Source organism: Fundulus heteroclitus, unplaced genomic scaffold, assembly GCF_011125445.2.
Source record: "Fundulus heteroclitus isolate FHET01 unplaced genomic scaffold, MU-UCD_Fhet_4.1 scaffold_167, whole genome shotgun sequence".
Taxonomy (NCBI): domain Eukaryota; kingdom Metazoa; phylum Chordata; class Actinopteri; order Cyprinodontiformes; family Fundulidae; genus Fundulus; species Fundulus heteroclitus.
In genome coordinates, this window is record NW_023396579.1 from 15,442 (window position 1) to 30,498 (window position 15,057).

Sequence of the window (15,057 nt, forward strand, 5' to 3'; positions counted from 1 at the left end):
CTGCCATTTTGGGTCAAAGGGTAAAATATTGACGGTTTTTGCCTCAAACTTTAACGAACTAGTCCTAGGCATTTTAAGCTATCACTTTCAAATTTTTTCAGCGTGGAGATGAGACCTTGAGGGTTAAAAGTTATCAAGGGTTTTATGAAATATGCATATTTGCCTGAGCTGTCACATTGCAAAAATCAGGTTTGTGGAGAACCATTAAAAACGCATTAAATCAGTAAGCCCCAAGCCATGCTTTGTCTGAGAATTATGAAACTTGGTAAGCAGATGTAACTTCTCAGTCCCTACAAAAAAGTCTCTTGGACCAATTGTGTAAACCCTAAAGAAAGTCAATTAATTTTCATCAAAGATGTCATTTTGTCATAAAAACGGGTATTATTTTTGACCACAAGATGGCAGCATAATACTTTGAACCTCTGATTTACCCATGTCTATTCTTAATCACTCTTACTTTTATTTATCGACTCTTTAGCTTTCTTATCAGCCATTTAATTACCTTCCACTCCTATATGTGCAGGAACCCAAAGAAACACAGCTGATAACCCCATCATCTGAATATGATATAATATTTGTTGAATTACTAATAAGATATCTGGACGGCTTTCTGAATGATTTCTTTTTAAACTGATCAATGATGAACTTGAATCTGAACATATGACAGCTCTTAATGGTCTCACTTCCTCAATCCATTCTACAGCACCTAATAATGCAATCATTTCTGCCGTATAAACAGATATTCCTTAATTTAATTTCTTCCCTATATGCAGTTTAAACTCTGGAATTATTACACCTACTCCAGTTTGTCCTAATTGATTTTTTTGATTCATCCGTATACATTTTTACATAATTATAAAACTGTTCTATATATTCCTCCACTATTAAAGAATTACATATATACATTTTATCTCTATTTTTCTTTTCCAATATTGTTAAATCTACTATTGATTCAGGTAAGATCCATGGTGGTGTTATTGATAATGGTACTGTTGGACTAATATTTCAATGATTTAATCCTAATTCTGTTGCTTTCTGAATAATTGTCCAACCAAATGACTTATTATGAACCTTCTTTTACACTGCAGGAATGTAAAGTTACCTTTGTAGGATGGATTTGATCGTGTCCTTGCAAATTAACCCAGTAATTTAATGACAGTTGTATTCTTCTCAGTCCTAACGGCATTTCACCCACTTCCACCTGTAAAGCTGATGTTGAAGTTGTCCTTATTGCTCCTGTTATTAAGCGCAATGCTTGATATTGTATGATATCCAGTTTTTTAAGTACTGTCTCCGATGCTGATCCATACACTATACTTCCATAATCAATTGTAGATCTAATTAGATTTATATAAACTAATCTTATAGCTTTCCTATCTGATCATTCATACCCAATTAAACATCTCAATATATTAAGTATCTTATTACATTTTTCAAAAACCTTATGTGCACTTCCCAGGATAGTTTTTCATCAAACCATACTCCTAAGAATTTTAATTGCTTTACTCTCTAGATCTTTGTTCTGCCCCGAATATGTTTAATATGTTTAAAAGACATTTAAAAACTACTTTGAAATGTTAATATACCGTTCTCTATTTTATATGTATTTGCGGTGCTTTTATGTTGAAAATCTTCCAAACCGGAAGTAGGAAGTAAAGACGCAAACAATAGAAAAGCGTGTGTGCAGAGTTGGTGAATAGGTTGGATTTGGAGCGGCGCGGAAAACAAAACATAAACTATATTGGATTTGGAAAAGGTGGATTTTGGCATAAACTGGTATGTGAATGGTTCTGGTGGAAATGGAGGTAGAAATTGAGGAATGTATTGGATTTAGAAGGGTGGACGCCAGTGGGGAGAGGAAGAGGACGTTTGATTTGTTTGACTAAAGAGCATCACTGGACTGTTGTAGCAAAAGTTTTACCCGAAAACAAGGGTTTTTTTGGGAACAAGCTGTATAAAGAATCTTTATTCCTCTGGAGTTTGTGCGGCCAATGGGGTACAGTTTTATTGTTTTGCTTGTCTTTATTCATGTAAACCATTATATTCTTATTCGGATTTCTGTTTCCTCTTAGTTCTGACGGCATTTTAAGGGCATTTTCTAAGACATGTAAAGACATGTTGTCCGCAATAATGGTCTGTTGAAACCAAAAGAACGACGTTGAGCCTTGATTTACTCGGGAGGAGTAACAGCCAGAACTCACGCCTGCTTCGGGCTGGAGAAGTGCAGAGAGGAGCGGAGGTTGCAGCTGCTGCAGAGCCGACAACGAGCAGCTCGTTAATGGGTGACGTCGCTCTATAGCATCAGGGAAAGGCCGACTGCACGCAGGAATTAGCCAAACCAGAAGCAGCTGTTGTCCGGGAGTGCAGCGGGCTTAATTTGCCACCAAGTAACACGTTTAAATTAAGTTAAATGTGAAGAGGTGAATTAACCTTGCTAAGCTTTAAGGGACTCAATAAGTGCTTGAAGGGTAACATGCTGCAGTATACATACAAGTCAGGTGTACACATGTTAAAAGTTAAACTCAAGTTAAGAAAAATATATACATTTTGTTTTATCTCATTCAAGGAAGTTGATTCCAGCTAACTTAAGACAGATATGAGTGTTTTTTGTTTGTTGGTTTTATTAAGGGTAACCAAGGTACCGAAAAGGGAAGTTTTGTGATTTGGTTTTACATGGAAATAGTTTCTGTCTTGTAATAGTTGAAAGATTTATTATTCAGATTAAGGTGTTTGTAACTGCACAACTAAGTTGATCTTTAACTAGAGAAATAATTTAAGTTTATGAACACATTTAAAGGGTGTGTGTTTAAATTAGGCTAAATCTACATACTTCTAATGTAAAGATAATTAAGCTAAAGTTAAACAATAAACCCCAAAGGATCTAAACAAAATGGACAATGACATGGCCATGCAGGAAGACTGTGACACTGAAGCTGTGAAGTTGCAACAAGAAGGAAATCATACAGAGGTGACCACAAGTGAAGCTTTTTCAGCAGAAGGCTTTAGGAAAAGTGCAAGACAGAAAAAACTCAATGAAAAGGGTCAAGTGCTGCGTCAAGAAAAGATGAACAGACTTCATTCTCGTTTCAAGCTCAGTTATGACAAATGGAAAACTGCTGCTAAACAAGCCAAAAGAGCTCTTGATGCATCTATAAAAACAAGTTTGCACAGAAGCTGGTTCTTTGTGCACTTCAACAACTTCCCAAAGTTCCAAACAGTCAAGTAGTGTGCATTCAAGCCACTCAAGTAAGCTGTCTGTCAAAAGGCAAGAAGCAGCAGCAGAACTGGCTGCCATGGAAGCAAGCTTCCTGATTGGCTTACAGCAAGATGGAAAAGGAAAGTTATTCAGATTGAAGAGGAGTGTGGTTCATTTCCAACATTTAGTAACTTTGTTGACTTTGTCACAAGAGAGGCAAAAATAGCATGTAACCCAGTGACGTCGCTACATGCGCTTAAAGCAAATGCTTCAGAGAAAACAAAGCTCATAAAGCCTAGCAGTGTTGGGGCAAACGCATTTGCAAGCAGCACAGAAGAGAAAACAGAAACAAACAAATGTTATTCTGTGGGAGATTAAATCACAACATTCAGACATGTCAAAATTTCATGGAAAAGACAATCACTGAAAGAGTGAAGTTTGTAAAATTAAAGGGACTGTGTTTTAGATGTCTCTGCTATGGACATCAATCCAAGAAAAGAGAAGTATCTGCAACACCTGCAAGAAAAAACACCCAATATGTCTACATGAAGAACGAGACAAGGAAGACAAAAAAATAAGGAAGGTGATAAAAGGCAGAGGGAGTATAACGAACTAGAAGAGATTAAAGAAGGCAAATAAATCAAAGAACAAGATCAAGAAACATCAAGTGAGGCAATCTCAAACCGTGTGATCCAAGATGATAAGAGCAAACTTACATCCACAATGATTCCAGTTTGGTTATCCACTGTATATGCAGTGGATACTGTTGGACTGAACATTAAATCAGTTAATTCTAATTCCATTGCTTTTTGTCTAACTGTCTACTCAAGGCTTTTTCTCTCCCTCTTCCCCATTTCCCAACAAGATGTTAAAGTGCTCTGTGCTGGATGATCTTCAATATGACCCTGTAAATTAGCCCAATAGTTTAGAGATAACTGAATTCTTCTCAATGTCAGGAAGTGTGAACAACAACAACTCTTAATGCATCACGTGACTTTTGGCACAAATTTAACGCAGCAGGGTTGGCCTTGTTTCGTAGTGGAGCAGAGGCTGTTTTTTGCGAGCGGAGACTATTTTGTACTGGGGGAAAACTTATAAATGATATTTTGAGTGCAGGGTTGGCGGACAGTTTGCAAAACAATTTATATTTGTGTGCAACACCTTTTTTGTGTACAACCTTTTGGCAGGAAACTATCTCCATAACTCTTGCTGCAGCATTTTGGATCAGCTGAAGACTTTGAACTGCATTTCAACCAGTAAACTAATGTTTAAACCAGGGGTGTCAAACGTACGGCCCGCCGAACGATTTAGTCTGGCCCGGTGGCTAAATGCATTATCATTATCATTTCCATCTTACTAATTTTAACTGACACATCAATGTCTTTTCTTGTTGTAGCCTCCTTTGCAGCCTTATCTGCCATTTCATTTCCTTTAACTTCCATATGTGCTGGTACCCACAAAAATATGACTGTAATGTCCATCATTTGAATTCTGTGTAATGTTTGCTGGATTTCTATCAAAATATCTGGTCTACTGTTTGAGTGTTTTATCAGTAAACTGATTAGTGATGAAGATGAATCTGAACAAATAATCACTCTCAGAGGTCTTATTTTTTCTACCCATTGCGCTGCAAACAGAATTGCTAGCATTTCTCCTGTGTATACTGATATATTATCACTTGTCCTCTTTCCTACTGTAATATAAAACTCTGGAACAATAAAAGATACTCCTATCTTGTTATCTAAACTTTTTTGATGCATCTGTAGATGCATGAAACTGTAGTACACCTTTTCTGTTTACAACCTTTTGGCAGGAAACTATCTCCATAACTCTTGCTGCAGCATTTTGGATCAGCTGAAGACTTTGAACTGCATTTCAACCAGTAAACTAATGTTTAAACCAGGGGTGTCAAACGTACGGCCTGCCAAACGATTTGGTCCGGCCCGGTGGCCAAATGCAATATCATTATTCAACGGCTGTATCTCCTTGCTGCATCAACCGATCTGCACCTGATTTCACTGCCGAACGGGTTCGTGTGAATTGCCCGGTGGACGTGCGCGTAAAATGCGTGACATTTTCTGCGGTGGCTGGCGGCAGGCGGTGCGCGTACCCCAGCGGTGCTTGGCTGCGAGGGCCGCTCATCGCCGCTTGCGGCTTTAATTATTATTATTATTTATTCTTGGGACTTTTGAAACGGCTTTTTGGAGGCCTAAACATGCATGAAAACTCACCAAACTTTGCCCAAAATTGTCCCCCGTGAGAAATCGCATGATTTTAGTGTAATTGAAAGCGGGCGTGGCAAACCCGCTCAACAGCGCCAACTAGAGTGAGTTGGGCCAAACCGTAACACGTAGAAAGCTGAAATTTTTTACCTAGGTAGCTTTTTTAAAGTTATGAAAAAAAGTCTATTGTGGGTATGCTCTAAAACCCACAGGAAGCCTGCCATTTTGGGTCAAAGGGTAAAATATTGACGGTTTTTGCCTCAAACTTTAACGAACTAGTCCTAGGCATTTTAAGCTATCACTTTCAAATTTTTTCAGCGTGGAGATGAGACCTTGAGGGTTAAAAGTTATCAAAGGTTTTATGAAATATGCATATTTGCCTGAGCTGTCGCATTGCAAAAATCAGGTTTGTGGAAAACCATTAAAAACGCATTAAATCAGTAAGCCCCAAGCCATGCTTTGTCTGAGAATTATGAAACTCGGTAAGCAGATGTAACTTCTCAGTCCCTACAAAAAAGTCTCTTGGACCAATTGTGTAAACCCTAAAGAAAGTCAATTAATTTCATCAAAGATGTCATTTTGTCATAAAAACGGGTATTATTTTTGACCACAAGATGGCAGCATAATACTTTGAACCTCTGATTTACCCATGTCTATTCTTAATCACTCTTACTTTTATTTATCGACTCTTTAGCTTTCTTATCAGCCATTTAATTACCTTTCACTCCTATATGTGCAGGAACCCAAAGAAACACAGCTGATAACCCCATCATCTGAATATGATATAATATTTGTTGAATTACTAATAAGATATCTGGACGGCTTTCTGAATGATTTCTTTTTAAACTGATCAATGATGAACTTGAATCTGAACATATGACAGCTCTTAATGGTCTCACTTCCTCAATCCATTCTACAGCAACTAATAATGCAATCATTTCTGCCGTATAAACAGATATTCCTTCATTTAATTTCTTCCCTATATGCAGTTTAAACTCTGGAATTATTACACCTACTCCAGTTTGTCGTAATTGCTTTTTTGATGCATCCGTATACATTTTTACATTATTATAAAACTGTTCTATATATTCCTCCACTATTATAGAATTACACATATACATTTTATCTTTTTTTTCTTTTCCAATATTGTTAAATCTACTATTGTTTCAGGTAAAATCCATGGTGGTGTTATTGATAATGGTACTGTTGGACTAATATTTAAATGATTTAATCCTAATTCTGTAGCTTTCTGAATAATTGTCCAACCAAATGACTTATTATGAACCTTCTTTTTCACTGCAAGAATGTAAAGTTACCTTTGTAGGATGGACTTGTTTGTGTCCTTGCAAATTAACCCAGTAATTTAATGACAGTTGTATTCTTCTCAGTCCTAACGGCATTTCACCCACTTCCACCTGTAAAGCTGATGTTGAAGTTGTCCTTATTGCTCCTGTTATTAAGCGCAATGCTTGATATTGTATGATATCCAATTTTTTAAGTACTGTCTCCGATGCTGATCCATACACTATACTCCCATAATCAATTGTAGATCTAATTAGATTTATATAAACTAATCTTATAGCTTTCCTATCTGATCATTCATACCCAATTAAACATCTCAATATATTAAGTATCTTTTTACATTTTTCAAAAACCTTATCTATGTGCACTTCCCAGGATAGTTTTTCATCAAACCATACTCCTAAGAATTTAAATTGCTTTACTCTCTCTAGATCTTTGTTCTGACCTGAATATGTTTAATATGTTTAAAAGACATTTAAAAACTACTTTGAAATGTTAATATACCGTTCTCTGTTTTAAATGAATTTGCGGTGCTTTTATGTTGAAAATCTTCCGAACCGGAAGTAGGAAGTAAAGACGCAAACAAGAGGAAGAGAGCGTGTGTGTATCGTCTCAGGGCAGCAACAATGCAGTTAATCTCTCCGAAAGCAATGGTTGTAAGTGTTGCTCATTGTTTACAGATTCGATAAGATATGTAATATCTTTTATGGTTATTTTGTGTATAAAAGCAACGGTAAAATGTCGTGGTCTGTGTGACAGCAGCGTGTGTGTGTTTACTTGCTAATTTGCCGCTTTTCTAGCCGGCTGTGAAAATACCTGTTGAGTTACTATTAAGCAGCTGATACTTTGATACGTTAATACTGATATTTACATGGCTGTTTATTAAGCCATTTTTTTGTATCTTTCTTTTCTAGTTTTACACCGGATTCAAAGCAGTCAAAAATGCTGACTAAATGTGTAAGAAGATAATAAAGGAGCAAGCCGCTCACTTCCTGGCTCTTGAATAAGGAGTTTGGCTGTTTATCTGTGTTCACGCAAGAGCAAAACACATAGAGAGAACAGTACAATCTTGATTATATAACTTCAGCTGTACTTCTTGATTTCTTTTCTGAGTAAAAAGCAATACTTTTGTTTTATCTACCGAAAATTTAAAACTCCATTTGTAAGACCATTGTTCAATCTTATGAATTGCTTTTTGGACTTTCCCTACAATAAATTTAACATTCCTTCTACGTTTCCAAATAGCTCCGTCATCAGCAAACAATGAACAACCCAATTCATTTTCTATTTCTTTAAGTGCATCATTTATCATAACTGAAAATAATAAAGGACTGATAATACTGCCTTGTGTGGTTCTTTTTAATTTCTCCCTGAAAGACTCTTACCAACTCTTACCTGTATTATCCATTCTGGCCTCTGGAAATAAAGTTAAAAATCTTGGTGTTGTCTTCGACCAAGACATGTCATTTAAATCCCATATTAAACAGGTTTCCAGAGTTTCCTTTTTTCACCTCAGGAATATCGCCAAAATTAGAAACATTCTGTCCAGGGGTGATGCTGAAAAACTAGTCCATGCATTTGTTACTTCAAGGCTGGACTATTGTAATTCTTTACTATCAGGAAGTCCACAAAATGCAGTTCGAAGTCTTCAGCTGATCCAAAATGCTGCAGCAAGAGTTCTGATGAAAATCAACAAGAGGGATCATATTTCTCCAATTTTAGCTTCCCTTAATTGGCTTCCTGTTAAATCAAGAATAGAATTTAAGTTTATAGTTAGAGTGGCTCATGTTACCCTGAGCTACATCTATAGTTGTGCTGCTATAGGCTTAGGCTACTGGAGGACATCAGGGTATATTTTTATCACTCTACTGATTTCTACTGTTCTCCAGTCTACTGTTCTCCAGTTTTTCATTCCATTACATTGAAATGACTGTTGACATTTCAGCTTTTAACTTTTTGTTCTCTCTCTTTTTTCTTCATAGTAGGTACACCTGGTCTGACGTAAATAAAATTGAATTGAATTGAATCTTTTTATGCACACCCTTGCTTCCATCATCTGTACTGTCGTCTTCAAGATTTCCTTTGTCTCCTGAATTCCCAGAACCTCTGCCTGCTTCACTACTTTTGAATTTTCCACTTCCCCGGTAACTAGCAACTGGCGTTCAACTATCCGTATCCATATCACTATGTAGTTCTTCCTCATCCTCTACAACCTGAGCCGCCATCCTGATCCAGTCACAAACTTGCTTATGCCTACCGCCAACCTTTTCCTTCTTCCTTCAGATAGATTTCTCTGACGAAGCAACGCACGCACCTGTTTCCAACCAGCCTGTCACTCAGTCTCCTACCCGAGAGCGTCCTGTCTGCTCATCTCCATCAACATGGTTTAACCTCTCCTGTCGGGAAGTCTGACCAACAACAACTCTTAATGCATCACGTGACTTTTGGCATAAATTTACTGCAGCGTGGGTGGGATTGTTTTGTAGTCGAGCAGAGACCATTTTGTACTGGAGGAAAACTTATAAATGATATTTTGAGCTCAAGGTTGGCGGACAGTTTGCAAAACAAATTTTTTTTGTGTGAAACATATATTTTTGTGTGCAAAACAAGTTTTATTTGTGTGCAAAACAAGTTTTATTTGTGTGCAACACCTTTTTTGTGTACAACCTTTCAGCTGAAGACTTTGAACTGCATTTCAACCAGTAAACTAATGTTTGAACCAGGGGTGTCAAACGTACGGCTCGCCAAACGATTTAGTCCGGCCCGGTGGCCAAATGCATTATCATTATTCAACGGCTGTATCTCCTCGCTGCATCGACCGATCTGCACCTGATTTTTTGTGAGTTGTGGGGGAGCGCTGCCAAACAGGTTTGTGTGAATCGCCCGGTTGACGGGCAGGGAAATTGCGTGACAGCTTCTACGGTGGCTGGCGGCAGGCGGTGCGCGTACCCCAGCGGTGCTTGGCTGCGAGGGCCGCTCATCGCCGCTTGCGGCTTTAATTATTATTATTATTATTATTAGGCCCGAGCAGCTAAGCGCTGCGAAGGCCTATTGTAACTGCAGATTTTATTATTATTATTATTATTATTATTATTATTATTATTAGGCCCGAGCAGCTAAGCGCTGCGAAGGCCTATTGTAACTGCAGATTTTATTATTATTATTATTATTATTATTAGGCCCGAGCAGCTAAGCGCTGCGAAGGCCTATTGTAACTGCAGATTTTATTATTAGGCCCGAGCAGCTAAGCGCTGCGAATGCCTATTGTAAGCTCTAAAACCCACAGGAAGCCTGCCATTTTGGGTCAAAGGGTAAAATATTGACGGTTTTTGCCTCGAACTTTAACGAACTAGTTCTAGGCATTTTAAGCTATCACTTTCAAATTTTTTCAGCGTGGAGATGAGACCTTGAGGGTTAAAAGTTATCAAAGGTTTTATGAAATATGCATATTTGCCTGAGCTGTCGCATTGCAAAAATCAGGTTTGTGGAAAACCATTAAAAACGCAATAAATCAGTAAGCCCCAAGCCATGCTTTGTCTGAGAATTATGAAACTCGGTAAGTGCATGTAACTTCATAGGCCCTACAAAAAAGCCTCTTGAAGCAATGGGCTACCTCCTACAGGAAATCATTCATTTCTCATCAAAGATGTCATTTTCCCATATTTTTGGGTGTTACATTTGAATAAACTACTCCTAAACCGTTACAGTTATGGAATTCAAAGTTACTCCAAAAAATTCCTCACACATAGAGGATCAAAAGTTATCAAAAACATTTTTGCTACGTCCAACCATATTATTTTGACAATTATTTATAACATGAATTGTGTTTTGAAGGAAAAAACATTTATTATTTCCAACACTAGATGGCAACATTTTTCCAAACCATTCCTACACAGTCAAACATAATTGTGACCATTCATACACATTTGTCCAAAAGTGGAAGCAGCTTTAAAATATCTTTAGCTGGCCTTTAAAAGAAATAAGATTTTAATCTTTAATCCTATATGTAGGAGCACAAATGCATTGATTGGGTAATTAGCGTTCATGTCTATTTAAGGGGGGAACTTTTCTTTGATAGGTAGGTTTTCCACCCGGAAGGGGAAAACAGTTTTTGACCGCAAAAAGATAAATACAAGCAAGCAAGTCTGCTTTAATGTTGTCTGGAGATGTGTTCATGTATGATGGACATTTGATTCAATTCAATTCAATTCAATTCAATGTTATTTATATAGCGCCAAATCATGAAACATGTCATCTCAAGGCACTTTACAAAATCAAGTTCAATCATATTATACAGATTGGGTCAGATTATACAGATTGGTCAAAAATGTCCTATATAAGGAAACCAGTTGATTGCATCAAAGTCCCGACAAGCAGCATTCACTCCTGGGGAACCGTAGAGCCACAGGGAGAGTCGTCTGCATTGTACATGGCTTTGCTGCAATCCCTCATACTGAGCAAGCTTGAAGCGACAGTGGGAAGAAAAACCACCCATTAACGGGAAGGAAAAACCTCCGGCAGAACCGGGCTCAGTATGAACGGTCATCTGCCTCGACCGACTGGGGGTTACAGAAGACAAAGCAGAGACACAACAAGAGAGACAAAAAAGCACAGAAGCACACATTGATCCAGCAATCTGTTCTATATAACCACAACTGTTATAACTTTGGGCAATAAATAATGTGCAATAATCTATTTAATACACTGTGCTATAACCTGTGCAATGATCCGGAAGAACTTCTGCTGCTATCACCAAGTGAATATATGTCAGTACATGTGTATGTAGGCATATATATATATATATATATATATATATATATATATATATATATATATATATATATTGTCTAAAGACAATTACAAGATCGGCTTTCTATCACCTGAAGAACATTTCCAGGATTAAAGGACTGATGTCTCAGCAGGATCTGGAAAAACTAATCCATGCGTTTATCTTTAGTAGAATCGATTACTGCAACGGTGTTTTCACAGGTCTGCCTAAAAAGTGGATCAGACAGCTGCAGCTGATCCAGAACGCTGCTGAACGCATCTAAATACATCACAGACTTGTTATCAGTGTATCAACCATCCAGAGCACTAAGGTCTTCTGGCTCCAGCCTTCTCTGCGTACCTACAGCCAGAACTAAACAAGGAGAAGCAGCATTTAGTTCCTACGCTCCACTTATCTGGAACAAACTTCCAGAAAACTGTAAAAGTGCGGAAAACCTGAGTTCTTTTTAATCAAGATTAAAAACACATTTGTTTAGGACTGTTTTTGACTGTTCTAGTTAAACTGTTCTACTGAAACAGCATTAGTTCAACTTTTTTAGTCCAGCTGTTTATTGATGTCTACATTTTCTGTTTTCTTTTCCTGTATTTTAATCATGTAAAGCACTTTGCATTGTCTCTGTACTGAATTGTGCTATACAAATAAATTTGCCTTGCCTTGCCTTTTCCTTGCCTTTATATTTATATATATATATATTAGTGCTGGGCAAGTTAACGCGTTAATTTCGCGTTAATTCATTAGACTATTAACGGCGATATTTATTTTATCGCGCATTAACGCATGTTGCTCACATGCTTTCAGTCAGTGTCAGTCAGCAGGCGCGCTGACTGCAGCGCGCTGTCACGGCAGCACTCTCCCGCTCCCCCTCCCCTCTCTTACATGGCTCAGCGGCGCCAGCCAATCAGCACGCAGGCTCAGCCTGGCCCGCCCACTCAGCTCTCACACAAACTTAACAAACAGACAGCTGAGAGAGACCGCAGCAGCGAAAAAACATGAACAGGGGAAGTAGCACCGTTTGGCTTTATTTTAATACCGTAAATTAAATCAAGCTGTATGTTTTGTAAAAAGCCGGTTCATTTCAGTGGAAACACAACAAATTTATCTAAGCACGTGAAAAAACATGAAAACGTCGAGCCCCAGAAACGGAGAGAGGAGACGAAACTTCTCTCACTGCCCCGACAGACCCACAGACGTCTCTGACTGAGGCGTTTCAGTCCTCCAGGGAACATCCAGGTAGATCAGTGGATGGATGGATGGATGGATGGATGGATGGATGGATGGATGGATGGATGGATGTTACTGGAGCCCACACATAACATGTAATTAAGACCATGAAATAACCCAGTACATATATTAAAAAGTGTTATTTAAGATAAGATAACATTAGCTAATCCTTTTTTTATCCCACGACGGGGAAATTTATAGGATTAAAGCAACAGGCAGGTGCACACAACACAGACAAAATTACATAAGGATTGAAATATATAAGAGGTGGATTAGCGAAAAAACACTGAACATAACATTATTATTATTATTATTATTTAATTGTAATAATAAAATAAAAACCACAAAACCCAAAAGGTCAACAGTTTCATGATACATCAAGCTTAGGGACTGGCTAATATACAGCAGGTCAAAAAAGGCCATATTTTAGCTGCAGTGCTTGCTGTTCTCTTATGAAGAAAAGATCAACTAGTGCACTAAATTCAATAGATGGGTTGAAAATATCCAGTATAAAATAAGTGCTACAAATGTTACAACACTTTTGTTCATATGGCAGCAGAACATTAAAATGAAAGTGCTCTTTACACTACTTTTGAATTCATTCTTGGAGTTTGTAAATACAATGCGAATAATCGCGATTAATCAGGGCGATTAATCGCGATTAAATATTTTAATCGTTGCCCAGCCCTAATATATATATATATATATATATATATATATATATATATATATATATATATATATATATATATATATATATATATATATATATATATATATATATATATATATGTATATATATATATATATATATATATATATATGTATATGTATGTATATGTGTGTGTGTGTATGTATGTATATATATGTGTATATAACCGGGAAGTACACATGACATCACCTGCCTACTCCGATTTCTTTTGTATTTTTTTAATTCTTATTTTTTTTTCTCATTTTCTTTTTGATCCACTGTATATAGGAAGATACACTGTATATAACTGATGCACCCTTTCCTACTGCTGACTATTGACTGACTATTGAGCCGATGTGACAAGTGAATTTCTCCAATGTGAGATCAATAAAGTCTATCTTATCTTATATCAAGACTTAGATTTGCCCACACAGGATTAAATGGTACATTATTCAAAATAGGGAAGCATAACACTGGCAGATGTAAATATTGTGAGGAACAACAGACAGTTGAACATATCTGACACACTGTGAGAAAAATTCATAAAGAACAAGAGAAGAAGAAGACTTCCCAACAGCAGGGGGCGCACTCCAACAATCTGAAAGGTGTCTGTTTGCCTCATAGATATCCATAATAAAGGCTAGATGTCTCGTCCGCGCTGCTGGCCAATGGGGGTCGACGTCCGCACGTGGCGGCCATCTTGCCACAGGCAGCTCGCTCATTCGTAACTATTGTGTTTCAATGGCGCATGTACTTAAACAACCACAACTTCCTCAATTGTCTAACGATTCTCAAACTGTTTGGTTTGTTAAACAAAAGTCAGACATGTAGTTATGACACTGCACACTTATGAATAATTATAACCATGGAATTTTATATGAAAAGAACATTGAATAGAACATACAGGTGCAATAAATATACACATGCACAAGGTATTTATGTTAAATCAATATATGCTATTAAAACTCAGTGTACAGAATGGCAACATGATATATATATATATATATATATATATATATATATATATATATATATATATATATATATATACATATATATATACACATGTATATATACATATATATATATACACACACATATATATATATACATACATACATACATACATGTGTATATATATATATATATATATATATATATATATATATATATATATATACATACTTTTATTTGGGTGTGATTAATTATTTCACAGTCCTAATTTATTTATATTTACATACATACTTTTATAATATGAATATTACTGTTATAATAAAATATGAAATACTGACAAAAAAGGCTTATTGTGTGGCAACCTCTTGGTGTAGAAGCATAATCCAGGTTTCAAATTAAAGGTAACACTTTGAAGTTTCATGTAGACTATTCGGATTATATATCAGGAGTAATTACACAAAAGTTCCTATTTTTAAACCATTATAAAAGTGACATTTATTTGCTATAAAAATTGGTACAATAGTCCCCTTCACAAGTATATATAGATGTAGCATGTTGAAATCCCCACCTACACTACTGTGATGGTATACACATGGAAGACAGAGATTTAAAAAATTACCCAAAAAACATAGCTTGGCTAATGCCCTTTGAAAAGGATGGTTTTATTGAGCTTCTGTTGCAT

General features: G+C 36.7%; 1 protein-coding gene across 1 annotated transcript in view; it reads left to right on the forward strand.

Annotated features, from left to right (window-relative positions):
- The first annotated feature begins 7,355 nt into the window (after nt 1–7,355).
- p2rx1 (purinergic receptor P2X, ligand-gated ion channel, 1) overlaps nt 7,356–15,057 on the forward strand; it is a 72,737-nt gene continuing 65,035 nt past the window's right edge. The window contains exon 1 of the transcript XR_004928527.1: nt 7,356–7,376. The gene's annotated coding sequence lies outside the window, so the exon portion shown is untranslated. The remainder of the gene's footprint in view (nt 7,377–15,057) is intronic.